At 45.5% G+C, this 15459-nt stretch overlaps 1 protein-coding gene and 1 pseudogene across 13 annotated transcripts in view; one reads left to right on the top strand and one right to left on the bottom strand.

Moving 5' to 3' along the window:
* LKAAEAR1 (LKAAEAR motif containing 1) overlaps positions 1-15459 on the bottom strand; it is a 95434-nt gene that overhangs the window by 59393 nt on the left and 20582 nt on the right. The gene's annotated exons all lie outside the window — the stretch shown is intronic.
* LOC148534222 (autism susceptibility gene 2 protein homolog) lies at positions 5939-12223 on the top strand (annotated as a pseudogene).

The raw sequence follows: 15459 nt of genomic DNA, 5'->3' as shown, positions 1-15459 counted from the left end.
AAAAGATGATAGTATAAATCAGGGAAGCAGAAGCACAAGATGGAACAGGACCCTGTTGGTAGAAATTACAATCTATAAAGGAGGGGCAGATAGACAGGGGTGACACAGAGGGGGAAGACATTGAGTGAAGAACATAGAGCAATGGTTGAGGATGAGAGCAGGAAAGCTTTAGTGAAGAAGTTGGATCTGAGAGCCTGCTTGAAGTTTAGAAGAAAGGTGGCGAGTCTGACAGGGAGAGAGTTCCAGTGGTGGGGAGCAGCACGGGCAAATCAGTTCATTTGGAGAGAAAGATGAGCTGTGCAGCAGCATTGTGGACAGATTGGAGTGGAGAGAGATGGAAGTTGGGGAGGTCCGATAGGTTACAGTGGTCGAATCTAGAGAGAGACCAGCGAGTAGATGACGCTCTTTGTTGCCTGCAGGTTGAGAAAGGGCCTACTCCTAGAGATATTTTGAAGGAGGAAGAGGCAAGATTAGGAGAGGTACTGAATGCACAGTATTAAAACATGCACTTGATGTTTTAATTCCGTCCACCTCTGAATCAGGCCCTATATGACAACTCAATGTAATAAATATGTTAAAAGATAACATGCAAGTGGGTGACAATAGAACCATTTTACTCAAATGTAGATGACCAAAATGATTTATATTTGATGGTCTTTGTTGTACATTTCTATATGTGGTCACTGATAGACATGCACCAGGGAAACATTGAATACCCTAATGTTGCATCCACATCTCCACTGTCCCGATACCCAAGCTTGACATTCGTCAATTTTGTGTGTTAAATCATACTTGCTGATATCCTGGCTGCCCCTCTGGTCCTGGGGGAGAGGAGCAGCCAAAAGGGTGGTGCGCGGGGCATGACCCATGATTGCAACATCATGGCCCCATTCTCACTATACAAGGCCGCAATTCCAGGCACTTTAAAATGGTGTGGGGCCAGAATGCCACCATTCCTACCATTTAAAGGTGGGGCCACAATAACATGATTCATAATATCCAGACCGCACACTTTACTCAGGATGTGGGCAGTACCAAGCGATAATTGGTGGACTCCGGGAGACTTGCCTACTTTTCCGGGCATCCAGGAGAGCCACCTGAGATTTGGGAACTTGTCTTCTGGCCATTCCAGGAGAGAAGGTAAGTATGGTTTAAATGAATTTATTACATTAGAATTCCTCTAGAAATGAGCTTTCTGGTAAAAGTACACTGGGAAGGTGGAAAAGGTGTCCCAATGAATGTAAAGGAGAACATGTAAAACTGAAGCGTTTCAGTGGGAATGGAAATGCTGCTCAGCCTACCACAAAGTGAGGGAATTTAACCTTTTTTCCACTCCTTGCTTATCATATCTGAGGGCCGATTCAATTAGCCGCAATATTCTGTAGTAATCTTGTGGCTATGTTTCCGCACAAATGGGTAATAATTTGTGCACATTTTTGTTTGCAGTACATATAGGTGCGAGGAAAATGTAGTGATGATTTAATTACTGTTTTCGTGCAGAAGCATAGCTACGAGATTACGACGGAACCTTGCAGCTAACTAAATCCATTGACATGAAGTCTCATTTTTACATAACTATTTGCATTCATGGACGGAATCGGTGTATTGAGGATTTCCAACATGTTGGATTTCCCAGATTCCCTGACTCTGGCAGAACAGGAATTATTGGCCTGATGCACTACGGATCGCAATATAGTGTACGCACGCAGTTCAACTGCGATAATATGCTAATCCATAGCCATCGCAATGCCTCCGCAGCACTACATAAGGACAACTTCACCTACATGCACATCCGTAATGGTTAGCAAGACATCGGTACAATCGAGTACCATCGGACCCATACGCACAGTTGAGGCAGGTCAGATCTCACTCAGGAATTGATAACTGCATTGCACGCTATGAGGCCTCAGGCTGCGTATGGTATCGCAGTGGATCATTTATGCACGGCCATACAATGGCGTTGAAATGCACTGGCACTCCTTCGTTCGCCCGACCACCCCTCGGTTACCACCCACAAACGGCACTTCCTGTCAATCATTCTGCGATGGATCTGCTTAGCCTCTGCAACCGCAGTTCCGATCGCAGCGGCGGGTTCACGCATGAGCACTGCGATGTATGCGCAGTACGCAGCAATAGGCCGATTGCATGCGTCTTAGCATCTACGATCCTTGCTGAATCGGGCCCTAGGACAATACATCACAGATGTGTGGGCCCCATAATCCACACTCAGCTAGGAACACTAGAAATGTGCCCAGCGTCTCACATTAGAAGATGTAAAATGTTGCACCTGGCACACACCACCAACCCTAAATACAAATACATGCTATTCCTCTTAAGGACAGGTGAATTTCTGGAAAAATAGACACATCGCATTTATAAATACATGAGTCATATCATATCTTTAGAATTCATGTGTTAAAAGGCATTGCATCTTGTCTATTGGTTTTTATTGTCTAACTTGCACTGGACAGATAAAAGCTACTTAACAGAAAACAAATATGCCCACGCTCGGTTTTACCCATATTGTATGTGGTACCAGCTGCGTGACAATATTAATGCCCTATAAGTACACAAAACAGATATACTTTTTCTATCAGCAGTAACTATAATATAATACGAATCTGTGCATTTAGCAAATAAAGCATGGGGATTTTGTTAATATTTTGATCAAAACATTTAAGCTTGCAGCCCCTGGCCAAGGGACCCTAAATCTCTGCAAGTCTTTACACTAGCATATATGCTCAACATACCATTAACTTGCAGTAAAATGCACTCACCTCTCAGAGAGTTGCAGATAAAAGCTACTGCTGTGCTATGGGCCTCAGGGCCTGATTCAGACCCGGAAGCTAAGTCGCGATTGCTTAAGGCCAAAAGGGGCCGAGCATGCAAATTCTGCGAGTGCACTGTGTGGCGTAAGGACATCCTCTATGGCCCGTATACAATTTGGAGCGAAAAGCTGAGATTGGCAAAAAAGTTTCACCGATGACATCATTTCGCCAGGAGGAAAAGTATCGCCGTATTCAATTTGAAAGACTTTCCGCCTAGGCGGAAAGTCAATGCAATATAATAGGCGAAAGAGTTTCGCCTATGAATAGCAGGCGGAAAAAAGTGCAGAATTGGGGTTTTGGGGTGCAACTTTGCGGGAACACCTGTGCAGCCTTCAGAAAGTCCCCCAAAGGTAATCTGTGTCAAAAAAAAAAAAAAAAAACACTTAAGAACACCCCTTTAAATGTCTTTCAATTTGAGGGCGGAAAAAAAAAATTAAAGTTAAAAACTAGCAAAATAGACTCCAGGGGGGTCCCCAAGTATGCCCCTGGTGTTTTTTTCATTACAGGTGATTGCGGCAGGTGGATTTTTCACGTTTTTTTAAAGTTAACTTTAGCAACTTTAAAATATGCTGGCCCCCATTTTCAAGTACCCCAAATTTACTGGGATAAGTTATTTTTTGCAAAAAAACCTCATGAATACTATTCATCACCACTTATACAAAAAAACTATTTAGCAGCTATTGAGCCTGTTTAAAAACACCAAATACCTTCAGCAAGCCAAATCGGGGGTAACCATAGCTAACCCCCATGTCAGAGCATCTTTTGGGGGGTGTTAGGCTGATTTCCCCAAATCTGACATGACTTTCCGCTTGTTTAAGTTTCGCCGGGTCCCGTTTTCGCCTACTTTCAAATTGAATACGGGGATACGCGGGCACGTGCGCAATAGGCGAAAAGTCCGGAAGGCGGAAAAGTATCGCGGGTCCGCTCAAATTGAATACGGCTCTAAGTCTTAGAGAGCGACGGCAGTGAGCGAACGCAGGTGTATAAAGACGCCCACTTTCCTTTCTTAACACACGTCATCTCCAGGAAGTGTATGATTAATCATTAACATCAAGAGCCATCGGAACTGCATGCAGCGCTTGAGGTAGCCCCTACCCCGCTGTAAGCACTGCGATCAGTGCTGACTGAAATACAACCAGGTGACGTGTACAATGACGCCTCCATGCTAATGATGAACGTCCTTTAAATGCCGTTTTGACGCCAGACACGCCTGAGTTTACACCACCACTCCCCCGTTCACAGGCACCTTCCCGTTACCACCCACAAATGACGCTATCTGTAACTCAAGGTAGCGCTCAGTCTTTGTGCTACGAGCGCATGAATCCCGATCGCAGTGACTGGCTGACGCATGCGCATTGCGATGCATACGCATGCGCACAATGCGAACCATCGGCAACTGCAAGTGAACGCTTCTTAGCGTCGGGGTCTGAATCAGGCCCTCAGTCAGCAAGATAGCCGGATGACGGATCGCTAGGCAACATGCAGACAATGTCTAGGTAGACACCAGGGGCCAAATGTAATAGGGTGAGGGTTTAGAAAATGTGAAAGAAAACTCACATTTTTAAACTCAGCCAATGTAATAAAGTCACAGAACAGGCAAACTTCCATGTTTTTCAGACTCAAAAAACTCTCAAGATTTAAACTCTCATCCAGGTGTTTCCTGTATTGAAAATACAACTTGATCAATGTATTAGTGTAAGAGTTTTTCTGCTAAACTCTCACATTAATCTAAACTCTCACTCTATTACATTTGGCCCCACATCTTAGACAGACAATAGGTTAACAAATACGAATGGTCGACAACTAATAGATCGACGTTAACAAAAGATAAAGAATAGGTCGACAACAACAAAACATCGACCCTCTTTAGGTCGACAAACATTAGTTCGAAACATACCACGTTGACAGACCATTGATAGACAAAAGTTCGACATACTGTACACATTACAGACAAATAAGATGCTGACAGGCAGACAAAACAAAAGATCGACAATATAAAGTCAAAAATGGTAAAATATAGATATTAAATAGATTGACAAATAAAACATTGACAACAAAGTGGTCGGCATTCAAAGGGTCAACAGACACATCATAGACAACTTAAAGGTTGACAACTGAAGGGTCGATAATGTAAATCTCCAATAGTCAATACATCGAAATGAAATGAAATATCAAAAATGACAGTTGAAAAATTCTGGGTCTCATTCAGACCCGGTTGCAAGCGCCGATGCGCTCGCAACCGGGTCGATGGTCCCCACAGAGCATGCGCACGATGGAGCCGGCTCTGTCGTGCGCATGCGCGAGACCCGGCCAGTAACGGGCGCTCTGTCGCTAGGGGTCTCGTAGCAGACGGGGCGAGCTGTGGATGTTGAGTGACAGCTCACCCTGTTTGCTGGGCGGGCCGGGGGAGTGCCCGGCCAAACGGTGGCATTCCAGTCAGAACGCTTGCCGTTTGGGGGTGGCCCCACTGACATCATTGGTCCCTACTTTTCGTCCTCCGTTCAGCTATTTATTAGGTTATCTCCCCTGGGGTTTCCTATCTTTGCACCCCCTTGTCTAAGTAATTTTACATCCCAGGTTGGATTTTAGTGTCCCGATTATCCAGACCATCGCTCCATATTTTTTCTGTGACGCCTGCTTAGCTACACATTTCTATCCCATCTTTCAATCTTTGGTGCCCTCTTGCCACTCCATTCCATTTGAGGTTACAAGTTACGAAGTTGGTGCTGTCTTCAACACCCGTCTCAGGGTCACTCCACATATCTCAGGTTTACAAGGCTCATCAGGCTTGTTCTCAGGTGGTGTGTTCAGGAACACTCCAATATGTACTTTTTCCTATATAGTCTTCATGGCTTTGGTAAAATCAGAGATTTTCTTCTTATTCTTTTCCTATATAGTCTTCATGGCTTTGGTAATGTCAGAGATTTTCTTCTTATTCTTGACCACATGCAATTAGGTATCTCTGTGGTTTCACATACAGGCTAAAGCACCTGGAATCAATCGATCCTTCTCTCCATCCTTACTCCTGTTACGTCAAGGAAGCTTTAGTAATCTGGTGGTCACCTGGACGATATATGCTTTATCCTGGAGGGTAAACTTCATAGATCAAAATGGAGGCACTGCCCCACACTGCTAGAGCCACGTGTAGGCCCCGTCTCCCAAGCAGGCGCTCCAAAGCCTTTAGAGATCGGTTGAGAGGCCCTTCTCTTACTAACTCCTTCTCTTCAAGTCCTGAGTCGTCAATCTGGCCGCAGCCACAGCGCAAGAAGAAGAGACTAAAGAGAGGAGAGGAAAGCACAGCCATATGTGAGGAAGACCTGCTCGATGGCTTCTGTATCAGCAGTTATGGGAGCCTGGAGGCAATGCAGAGAAATGTCTCGATGGAGTCTGTCCCACTGGAAGAGTCTTACAGACAGCACCCCCCGGGGAAGAGACGTGATGGGGCCAGTTCTGAGGACTCTGGAGCTAGTGGGAACCAGGCAGACAGCTGGGCACAGAAGAGCCAGAAGCAACATTGCGCCAGGCTTGGGCCTGTAGAGGAGGGAATGCGCCATTCGGACCCTAAACGTGCTGCCAGTCAGTGCGATGCCAAAAGCAGAGGTGATGAGCAGATTCCCAGCGATGACCTTGCTGTGTCCTTCACCATTTGTACAAGTACAGCTTCTCCCCCACTATCTGGGGGCCGTCTAAAGTTGATGGTGCTTTCCCAAATATCGGGTTTAGGTAGAAGTTATGAGAGGAGCAAAGAACCAGAAGTTGAGTTTATGCAGCCCCGACAGTGCCCATCACCTGTTCCCAGACTACACGAGCCACCCAGTGCTTCCCCCAAAGTAGAGGCTACACCTGCCCAGCCACTCCCTCCGCCAAGTGTAGATCCTGGAGCTAGCAGTTCCAACAGGAGAACTGTCCCCAAGCTGGTGACAGCCCCACAAGTGTCTCAGCGATCTACAACCCCATCCCTGCCCCTACCTGTACAAACAGACCCTCACACCCTGCCCTCTGTCCTGCATACTCCCTCCCATCATCATATCAACCTTTCCAACCTTGCAAGGCAATCCTCCCCCACTTATGCAAGTACCCGGCCATCACCCCTCGGCCCTGTTATCTGAACATCACATCATCGGACTAGAAATTGGTTCTCGGTTCCTGCCGGCTCCGGGAGGTGCTGCTGAAATTGGTGCTGCGGTCAGACCTATGTACCAGTTTCACCAGCACAGCCATCAGCATACGCACCAGCACACACCAGCACGTCACACCCTATCCACCCAATTTTGAGAAATATCCGGGTAAAATAGAAAATTTGTACAACAGAATCCAAGTACTTTTTATCCTCCTTTTTCTCCACTTATTCGTGCACTACCCCGTTTTACCTCTGAGCGTCTCTTTTGGGTCTCTGCAGGGAGCGTTTTAGCCTAAGAGCACAAGTTCGGAGCTAGCCTCATGATGCTCTGTGCCTCCACCAATTACCCACAAGGCTCTAGTGTGCAATGCATGTTAGTCTGGCGTATTTGATCCAGTGGCATCAGGAGAGAATGAAAGTGCTGTGTCCCACCCCCCGTACAGTTTCAGGTCGTTAGTTCAGCTGCCACCTTACTTCCACCTTCTGGACCTGTTGATCATTTCATACAGACGCCCGGCTTCTCTCCTCTGGTATCTTTGACAAATGGAGCTTTTGGTGGACTGGGGAACCCCTCTTACAATTCTTCCGCTATGTTTAATCATAAGGAAGTCCCTATGGGTCATGGTTTTCCCAGTTCACATGACCCCTTGGAACCGGATGCATCGACCCCGCCATCCTTCCCTTCTATCCCCACCCAGGACCTTCACAGAGCGCACATGAAGGAGAAGGATCGGAATCTCCTCTATTCACATTTGGCACCACGCATTTCTCCTCTTACAACAATGCAACGTCTCCCGGGGAGTGAGAACCATGGCCCCTCTCGTACTCCCTCCCCTTATGTAAGGCCAGGAAGCAGCTCGGACACCAAGCCTCGTCTGATGTCAGATCATCCCTCCAAAGTGAAAGTGAAGGAGGAGCCTGAGCTACTAACCTTAGAAGTAGGACGCTCCCTTTTGCCAGGGCTTCACTTGTCCCATCCATCACCCCCTTTGAGAGGTTGCAGGGGGCTTTTCTGGGAGAGCAATACCCCAAAGCACTGGAAGCCTGGCGAGATGTATACCACAGAGCGGTTCCACCTCCCCAACGTCTGTATGTGTAGCGAGAGGAACATGCTCACATCCTGCGGGAAGACTTTGAGCGGGCTCGTATTTGTAGCCTGCCTTCCCATGTCACCATGCAGCCTGCTGCGCCATCTATGTTGGGTGCTCTCTATTCTCACCCTGGCACTGGGTCTGACCCATCAATCAGCTGAGCGCCCCCCCACTCATCTCCACTGCACGAGCTGGGTCCCCTCCCAGCAGGGACATTTTTAAGCATAGATGGCCTGATTCAGAGACGGATGCTAATGCGACCGCAACTGTTCTCTGTACGCAATGCAGTTGCAAAAATATGCTAATGTTAGCAAAGATCACCCGAGCATAAAGACGCCCACTACTGCCTTCTCACCTGCGTGCAACTACGCATATCTACTTAAACATGGGTACCATCGAAGTGCATCGGCGGCCATTTTACCCTTGCGGAAGGTCTGACCTGAAGCAGGCCAGGAAGCTCTTCTACCACGCAGAGCTGCATATGCAATTGTAATGGCGAATTTATGCACGCCCACGTAACGGCGTTCAAACGGCCAGGCACGCCTGCGTTTCGTTACCCACCCCCTGTCCACACTCCAAAATGGTCACTTCCTGTCAATCAATGTGCAACGGGCCTCCATGCACCGTGTGAACGCACAGTAGACACACTGCTGCCTTCACGCACGTGCACTGCGATGCATATGTATGCACAATGGCAAATAATCGCTCAATCTGCGTGCGATTAGCAGTTGCATTCATCTCTGAATCAGGCCCAGAGTGAGACTGCAGATAGAGTGGCTGCTGCCTCCTGTACTTATTTATATATTCCACCGTGATAGCTTGGGCTTTTGTACATTTTTATTGTATAACGTTATTTTAAGCACTGTGATCCCCGTTTATTGTTCCTTTCCCGAGTTTCTCTGTATTATAGAGGTGCAGAATGATGGGGAAATAACTGGCCAGCTCTGTATCCCACGTTAATAAATATGATCCTCACAATTAAAAAAACCCAAAAAAACAAAACTGTCCAGATACAGACACTTCTGCACCTGCTGGTTGTCTGCAAACCACCGCCAGATACAGACCCTCCGTGGCCCCGCTGTCTGTCCCAACCTAGCAGCCACAATACACACACGCACTCCAAGTCACACACAAGGCTCAAAGATTGATCCAGCTGTTCACACTGCACCACGCTATTAAAAACCGTCCAGATACAGACACTTCTGTGCCTGCTGGCTGTCTGCAAACTCTGCTGTCTATTCCAACGTATCCCCCCATTCCACACCACTGTCCTGCATGGTTTATTAAAACAACATTACATTGGCGTCAGTATGTCCAACGGAAACCTTTGTTTGTTAAACTCCCCTCTAACACATACACACCGATGACTCTACGATGACCAAAATTATAAACGTGCAATGGTTCTTAGAAACAAGTAATGTTATTGGCTGGTCTCGACCTGGACGCCCCCCTGCCGCGGGTAATACGGGGTACGGGGGACGCATCTAGGGCCAGACAGCTATCAATTTCGGGGTGTACAAAGGGTGTGTGTGTGTGTGTGTAGTATAGATACAATGGGCCTGATTCACTATGGATTGAAATATAGGCCCTGATTCAGAGCCGGATGCTCTGACCAGAGCGCTCGCTCTGAATCAGGGTCCACCTCCATTAATATGGAGCGTCCTCCTGGACGCTCGTATAGCTGTGGGTCACCACCCACAGCATATACGAGCGTACAGGATGGTCGCGATGGTCTTGACCATCGCGACCATCGAAACTGCGAGCAACAGCCTGCGGTTGAGGTTTTCAACCGCAAGGCCAGGAGTGATTTTGGCTCTATCAGAGCCAAAATCACTCCCACTGACATCACTAGTGATGTCAGTGGGGCCGGCTTCAGACGGTAGGCGTTCCCTTGGGAACGCCTCCGTCTGGCAGGCACGCCCCCGGCACGCCCACCAAAGGGGGCGTGCTGTCAGTCAACATCGACAGCACGCCCCCTTTGATGAGACACTCCGAGCGAAGGAAAGTCCTTCGCCCGTCGCGTCTTGCGCACGACGGAGCTCCCTCCGTCGTGCGCATGCGCAGTGCAGACCATCGACCCACTTGCGAGTGGACAGCCGCTCGCGAGTGGGTCTGAATGACGGCCATAGTGTACGCAAAAAGGTCAGTGCGATAGTATGCTAATCCATAGCAATTGCAAAGCCGCCACAGCATTACATAAGGACGCCCACTTCATCTACATGCACATCCGTAATGGTTAGAAACACTGCGAAAACTTTGGTACAATCGAGTACTTTCAGACCCATACGCACAGTTAAGGCAGGTCAGTCCTCACTCAGGAATTGTTACTTCAGCACGCGCTATGAGGCCTCATGCTGCGTATGGTATCGCAGTGGATAATTTATGCACGGCCATGCAACGGCGTTGAAACGCCATGGCACGCCTGCGTTCGCCCAACCACCCCCCCGTCACCACCCACAAACGCCACTTCCTGCCAATCACTCTGCGTGGTCACTGCGATTGCAATCCCGCTTGCAGTGGCCAGTTCGCGCAAGCACACTGTGATGCATACGCATGCGCAGTACACAACAATCGACCGATTAGCAACTGCAAACCAAGCTGAATCAGGCCCAATGTCTGCAGCAGATGCAGTATGTGCCTGTCATAGCAGGTGTACACTTACTGATAGAAGGTTGCTGAGACTTGTACTACCCGCCTACACCCAGGCATTGAGGCTGGTCTAGACCTGGACAATCCCCCGCCACGGGTAATACGGGGGACGCGTCTAGGGCCAGACATCTAACAATTGCAGGGTGTACACAGGGGGGATATTAAGTGTGCCTGTCCATTTATAACTATTTCATATTATTAGCTGGTAATAATTATTTTAAGTGTCTTTTTCATATATATCTTAGTATGCGCTGTCAATCTTTTTCATGTCTACCTTATAACTGTCTATGTATGCGCTGTCAATCTTTTTCATGTGGATATTTAAGGTGTCTACTTTTTCTTATGTCTATCTTTTTATTTGTCGATCTATTTTCATTAGACCTTTTTTACAATCGACCTATATGCGTTTGGGGGTGGTGGTGGGGGGGTGGTTGGAGACACAAAGGCGTGCCTGTCCGTTTGAACGCTGTTGCATGGGCGTGCATAAATTAGCCTCTGTGTTTGCATACACGACTTGAGTACTCACTGCGTGCAACGAGGTTAGCAATTTAGAGCGCTGCTGTAATTCTGCATGAGGGGTCGATGGTACTTGAGGTTTGATGTGAGAGAGGGGAAGTCGGCGTCTGCATGTTGTCCGTGTGAGCGCTTTGCGATTGCATGCTTTAGCATACTTTCGCGGCAGACCTGCGTGCGCGATTTCAGCCGTGATCGCATCAGCGATACTTACTTAATGAGAGGCCCTATATACTTGCCTTGCCATAGTATTGACCCTAAGAGAGACATTTAAGCCACATGTGACATCACAAGGGTGATGCTAAAGTGAAGGAGGTCGGCCTTTCTATTTTGGATATCTAAAAATAGCTGCATTGGGGATCTGGAGAGGAAATGTAGGAGACATTCCAGATGTTTTGGGATATGGATCAAACATTGTCACCATGTGCTGGAAGATGCCTCAGGCATTAATCCTTGGCTGTCAGCCTACAGATCTGAGCACACAAAGTTGTTGGAGAGGAGAATGCATTCCAAACATAATATTGTACCCTGCTCTCCTCACTTCCAGGCACAGATAGAAGCATTGTTAGGATGGGAGCAGGGAACGGCTGATGCACAACTTATTCATAGAACTGCCCAACTTAATTTCATAGAAAGCAAACACAGAAGTAGAACTGTGATTTACATGCATAAGGTAACATAAACCCACATAAATTCCTGTTGGTGTCTTTACAACATATGCAGTGCCCTCTTTCTCTAATGGGCCTCAAACCCCTCCACCTCTCCTAGCCCATAGTGGGTCATTCCACACCAAATCAACACAGGGTTTCAACCTGACCATTTCAGATTGCAATGGAATTTGGTATATTAATTGATGCCTTGGGTGTGAAGTTAAATTCAAAATCTTAGGCTGATATGTACACTGGTTTTGAGCTTACATGCCTTTAAAGCTGCCATTTTTTTTAATGAAAAATTTGCTATTAACATTTTTTTTAATTGCTTTTGCAGCTCACCTAATTGAGCTAGAGAGTTGCTCAATATAAAACACAGCAGTAAGTTTCAATAAAAAAAAATAATAATAAAAAAAAAATGTTGAAATAAAAATTTTGATTTTCTAAAAAAAAACCTTAGCGGATTTATTGATGATGATGTCCTCCACGACGTGTCCGTCTATGGCGACTCCCTGACATCATCTTCTAGCGTGTGCTCTTAAGTGACTAGCGAAGCCGAACATGAAAATTTGGTTGCAGATGGCACAGTATAACTGTCTGCTAGGGATGACTGTGTAGTTATAGGAGGGTTTCGAGCGGGTTTTCCGGATTTGGCGCTTGGCGTCAAGATCTTATAAATGCAAATGTTCAAAGTTGTCAGTTCCATTTTTGACAGCATTTCACCACTCTGTTCTTTTTTTCTTTCTTAACAATAGTATGAACACTTTTTGAGATTTTCAAAAATTTTAAAATATGGCTTTTTGTGAAAATCTAAATTTTGATTTAATTTTTTAAATTTTTTTATTTTTATTGAAACATACTGCTTAATCAGAGTGCAGTGCAGCTGCTTAATCATCACGGCTTTTTTGACTGTCCCAGCAATGGCTGCAGCTGACTGGAGGCTTATTGGGGTCCAGCAGTTACTGGGGCAATGCACTACTGGGAAATAATTCCCATGAGAGGATGTGCTGCGCTCTGATTGCAGGAGCCCATCGCATGCTCCTCTGACCTGTGGAGATCTGCCTTTTCTTCTCTACCTGGGCGGGTGACTGAGCATTGTTTTCTTCCCTATTTAAAGCCCACCCAAACCTCACCTGTCCCTGGACCACTTGTAGTGGCCCAGGGAAATGTAAAAGGCAGGCCTGTTCAACATAATTGAAGTGTCTTTGCACATGGTGTATCTTTTCACCTAAGTTTGCGCACCTGTGCAAAAGTGGGAGCAGGCGCTGTAGAATCTCGTACACACCTGAAGTGGAACGTGCATTCATCTAATGAAGTGAACTGGAAAAAATAGTGTTTCGTCGATTTAATTAGATGTGTAGTTCCTCAATAAATACAATTTTCATGAGTCACTCAAAAATGAAAGCTTATAGCAGATAATCCCATCATGATCCCAAAATAAAACTTTGTGGATTTATTAACAACAGTATGAACAATTTTTGAGAGTTTTTACATTTATTTAAAAATATGTTTTTTTGAGAAAATTTAAATTTTGATTTTAAAAGTTCAAAATTTTTTATTTTTATTGAAACATACTGCTGTGTTATATATTATATTAAAGCCCATAAAAAGAGGTTTAAAATGAGACATTGCCCAACTAGCTCAATAGGTGAGCTGCAAAAGTAATTCAAAAACTTGTTAAAATCAAATTGCAGATTTAAAGGCATATAAGTTCAAAACCAGTTTACTTATCAACCTAATGGTGCATACACACGGTCAGATTTTTCCTTCAGATATGAACGATAACGATTTAAAAATCGATCAGTCGTTCATATCTGAAGGAAAATCTGACATATCTGACATACCTGAACGATGGACGATCAACGATGCTCGTTCCCGATGGTCAGATAACGATTTCTGACATCTGATGTGTTTGCAGTCAGACTTGGACGATTCCATTCATTTTAATGCAGTCAAAAATCGTTCAAATCGTTCAAATCGTTTAATCATTCAATCGTTCATCTGACAAATCTGACAAGTCTGACAAATCTGACCGTGTGTATGCTCCATAAGACTTTTTTTTTACACCCATGGCAGGATTTATTATACAAAACTTCATTGAAATTAAAGAATGTAAGGCATAATTTTTTTTTCCGGAAATTGTGTTGCTTTGATGCAGAATTACTCTAACACATCACACCTACTATTTAAGGGTGTTACCTTACATTTTTAGGGAGCCCCTAAAATCAAGTGGGACGAAAGTGGGTGTGGGGTTTGGGGGGGGGGAGGCTCGACACCAGGCACTGACAGTGCTACCTGGGGCAGAAAAACGACCATGGCGGTGCCTAGCATGTAGCCAGTGGAAAATTCTTCAATGTGTTGGGAAGAACTTCCCAAACAATATTTGATTTCCATGGTAGAAAAAATGTGCAAATGGTTGCTACTTTGATGAGTCAATAATTTAGATTAAATACATTTTGTTAAACAACATTATTCTATGATTTAATCTTTATTTCCAATTGGTTATCCGTTCTATGCTTTGACTTCAGAGTACATTGAGACATTAATCTGCGTCATTTTCAATAAAAACTGAAAAAATGGGGGCGTTCTAAAAGCTTTGACCGGTAGAGTATTTATATACACACAAAAATAGAAAAAACCATGGTGATAGTGTTCAGTCTGTGAATCCTCTATGGCAGGTGTGGGGAACCTTTTTTCTGCCGAGGGCCATTTTGATATATAAAACATTTGCAGGCCACGCCTCCTCCGTGTGACATTACACAGGGGTGGGGCCATAATCGCTGGTGATTACAGCAATGACCGGAGCATCCTGAGGATGCTCTGGGGAGCTGTAAGGGCAGCGGTATGAACGTCTGAAGCGTCCTAAGAACACTCCAGACGGCACTGCTGCATAGATTCTGGCTGCAGGGTGCCATTCTAGGTACCCTGCTAGCCAGATGAGGCTAGCAGAAAAAAGCTCAGAGGGCCAGACCAAATGGTTCCGTGGGCTTTATACGGCCCCCGGGCCTGAGGTTCCCCATCTCTGCTCTATGGGATACAGTGCACCAATCCTCCTTTTCCAGAGGGGCTGCCCAAATTGTATCTCCCTGCTGTTGATGAGGACATTATCTCTGTGAAATAAAAACAAAAAGGTGAAACAACACCAATGTGTTCAAAACAATAAATGTGAAAATATGTGTAGTTCCATTCTATAAATCCAAACAAAAATGCTTATCTGGACCATGTCATTTGCCAGATGTTACTGCTATATCACATAAGATGAATCGATCATACGTCAAAATGATATCAAAACAAAAGTGTAAAAACCACAAGATCATAGAGCACCAGATAAATCGATAAACAATTTATTCACCAAGACATTTACAAATGTACATGAAATAATAAGAAGTTCAGCTTATCTAATCAAATGTTATGGAACCTCAGGTGCCTCAAATCGCCATTAGGACTGGATTAGAAGCTTAGCCCTACATAGTAGTAGTAAAAGGTGGTCTATATGAGTGTCCCATGGTCTACCTTGTGACTTTTAAATTCCAGTAAAATTGTATGGTATTTTGTATAGTCAGCTTTCCAATAGGTTTAGTAGGTTCCAGCGTAAATAGAGGAGGGAG

Source organism: Taudactylus pleione, unplaced genomic scaffold, assembly GCF_031769625.1.
Source record: "Taudactylus pleione unplaced genomic scaffold, aTauple2 ptg000069l, whole genome shotgun sequence".
Lineage (NCBI taxonomy): Eukaryota > Metazoa > Chordata > Amphibia > Anura > Myobatrachidae > Taudactylus > Taudactylus pleione.
Note: the sequence above shows the minus strand (reverse complement) of the source record. Positions and strands in the feature narration are given on the sequence as shown.